The sequence below is a fragment of the Miscanthus floridulus genome, chromosome 11 (assembly GCF_019320115.1).
Source record: "Miscanthus floridulus cultivar M001 chromosome 11, ASM1932011v1, whole genome shotgun sequence".
NCBI classification, from domain to species: Eukaryota; Viridiplantae; Streptophyta; class Magnoliopsida; order Poales; family Poaceae; genus Miscanthus; species Miscanthus floridulus.
In genome coordinates this window covers 14,223,339-14,226,513 of record NC_089590.1, presented here as the reverse complement: position 1 = coordinate 14,226,513, position 3,175 = coordinate 14,223,339, and positions in this window count along the sequence as shown.

Below are 3,175 nucleotides of genomic sequence, written 5' to 3'. Positions count from 1 at the left end.
CCTATCGACTATTGCACATGCTGCATAGGATTATACCGTATTTGATTAGTAGTAGTACCCTAAACTTGCTCAGATAAGCTCTGAACTACCTAGACATCATCATTGGCAGGTAGTGCTTCTTCTTGATGACTAGTACCGGCTTGATTAGTCCCCTGAGTTGACGGATGTGGAATATTGTAATAAGCCGGTCCAATCTGATCAATTGGATATCAATGAAACACCTCTTCATGGTGTTGTGGAATGTGTTCAAGAAAGGTGTATTATGATTCAACATGGCATCATGAACAGATTTGTTGACAGCATCAACAAAGAAATGTCTATAATCGGCTTCATCTGTATCTGACTGCCCATGTATCAAAACTCTTGATAGTGAATATTTCTGAACTTTATTGTCACGTGTCTTGGTGTAGGACAACAAACACTTATTTTGAAACTCCTCTATAGCTTTACTAATGACTTCTTTATCCTCATCAGGTAAGTCTTCATAAGGCACTATAAGAATGTCCCTGTTATTGTGAGCTGCCATGATGATTGTGGTCCCACTGGGCATGCCAAAACGTGTGTTGACGCAAAAATGTGGCGATGCGCCTAACACACAGTAAGTCAGAACGATCTGAGTGAGTTCAACCCATAGATCTTGCTTGGCTTCACAATAGGACCAGTCGATCTGAAAAATCCCAAAAGGCATGCTAGTCAATTTGACCTGCAATTGACAAGGAGAGGAAGTTTTATTAGAAGTTTAGGGTGGAACATGCTAGTTTCTGCCTAGACAGTTCCAAGTGTGCTGCTTCAAGAGCAGCCAAACAATAGAATCGACTAAATAGCCGATACAAGGAAAAATCAACTGTTAAGGACTGTGATGTTGGTAGGTCATGATTGATTTGTGATAACAAGTACAATGCACCTAGATATAAGTAACATCATCGGCTAGATGGATATAACCAATGTAAAGCATTGAGCTGATAAGTTTAACAAGGAAAGATATAACATGCGAACAAATCGACTATCTAGTACAAACAAATCTACAAATGCTCTGAATCTAATATGTTACCATCAATAGTGAGGTTCGGCCGGATCGATATAGCTATGATAATGATAACAAGCTAAAGCCAAAGAATCCATAAAACCGTCTATATATTGATAGGTTCATGAAAAAACATGCTATATGTGTGAAGGCATAGGCGAATCGACTAAAATTGCCGATGCATGCATTGCAAACAAACATAGTACATATCTCGATCATGAACAAAACCACTAATCGATAATCTCTAATCTAAAGTCTTACTAGTGAGGTTCAACTAAATCGATGTAGCTATGGTGGTGTCATTAGATTAGATCTCATTAACTAGTGAGTTCATCCAAGATCGAAAACATGTCTTTGAATGCATACTATGCTTGATTGCAATAGAGGTAAAACAACCAATCTAGCAAAATTATGCCATCAATTATGAGATTCAAAGTGTGACCAGACTAGAAGATGACCAATTATGATGATATGATGTCGATCTATCTCTATCTCAATCAGATGATTTGTTATGATTAATGAAACATTAATTATAACAAGATCGATAACTGGTGAATCTATTGGCACAAAAATGTGTCGGCACACAACAAGCTGGAAGGATCTGTTTGACGAAGCAAGGCTAGAGATCCGCTTGGCTTCAACGCAGGACCAGTCGACCCTGCGAATTCCTCCCGAGGGTGTGCCGGTCAATTTGACCTGCAATTGACAAGGAGAGAAAGTTTATCAGTTATTTAAGGTGGAACATGCCCGTCTTTGCCTAGACAGTTTCAAATGAGCTGCTTTGGGAGCAGCCAGTGTTAGCCCACTAGATCACGGAGGTATCCTACCACTCACTAATGCTGTTGTGCATGCGCTAGTGATGCCGACCATGCACCATCTTATTTTACCTCTAGTTATAGTGTGTGGTCGGACAACATTAACTATGGTCAACAACGCTGGTGAAGGCTCGGTGATCCAGTGGACCAACAGCCAAATAGGAAAATTGATCAAATAAACCGATACGAGAAGAAAATCGGCTGCTAAGAATTGTAACGCTCGCGGAGTGTGACTGATTTTATAATGACAATTGCGATGTACCCAATTTTAATGATTCTTTCCCTTGAGCTATTAACATGTGTGTCAGAGATACATCACTGGCTAAATTAGATTTGATCAGTACGTAGTATAGAGCCAATGATATTAGTAAGAAAAAAGGGATATGCCACACGCACAATCGATTGTTTGATACAGACAGACCCACAAACCATCTAGACCTAATCCATTACCATCAACAATGAGGTTCGACCGGATCGATGCAGCTATGATGATAACAACGAACTAAATCCAAAGAATTCATAGAATCGACCATACTTCAATAGGTTCATGAGAGCGTGTCATATCTGTGAAAGCACAGACGAATCAGCTAAAAGAGCCGATTCGGGTAGGAAAAGGATCATAGCATGTGAACAATAGACTATTCAACACGAGCAGACCTATCAACTCCTCAAATCTAACCTATCATCTTTAACAATGAGGTTCGACCGGATCGATGAAGCCATAATAAAGATAATAGATTCTATCCTTTAAGAAAATGGATCTACTCATATTTAACAGGATCATGAAAACAAACTATGAACGTTGAAATATGGGCGATCGGCTATTTAGCCGATGCAGGCATAGCAAATAGCCAAGGTCATGCCTGGTCAAAAGCAAACCTACCAGCTAGCATCCTCCGATCTAGAGTTCTAACAGTGGGGGTCGACCGGATCGATGCAGCCATGATAGCGGGCTATACACCAGATTCAACTAGCTAGTAAACCTCCTCAAGATCAGACATGCCTTGACCGCGTACTATGCATGATCAAGATCGAAGTAGAACAGCCAATAAAGCATAATCCATCATTCAAAGTAAGAATCATCATGTTGTAACAAAGGAAACGGTGGACTAAAAAGATATGAGGTCGATCTAGATCGATCTTGATCAGGCAGGTTGATGTTGCTAAAAAGCTAATGACAATGAGAACATCAGCAAGATCGATAACTTAATGAATCTACCCAAAGAAGGCCACCCTTAGATAGAGCCGATAACTTGACCTTAATCTAATTCGAGCAGTGGAGGTCGACCAGATTGTTGTAGCCGTACAAACAGAAGTATAAGCCATGATGGTACTT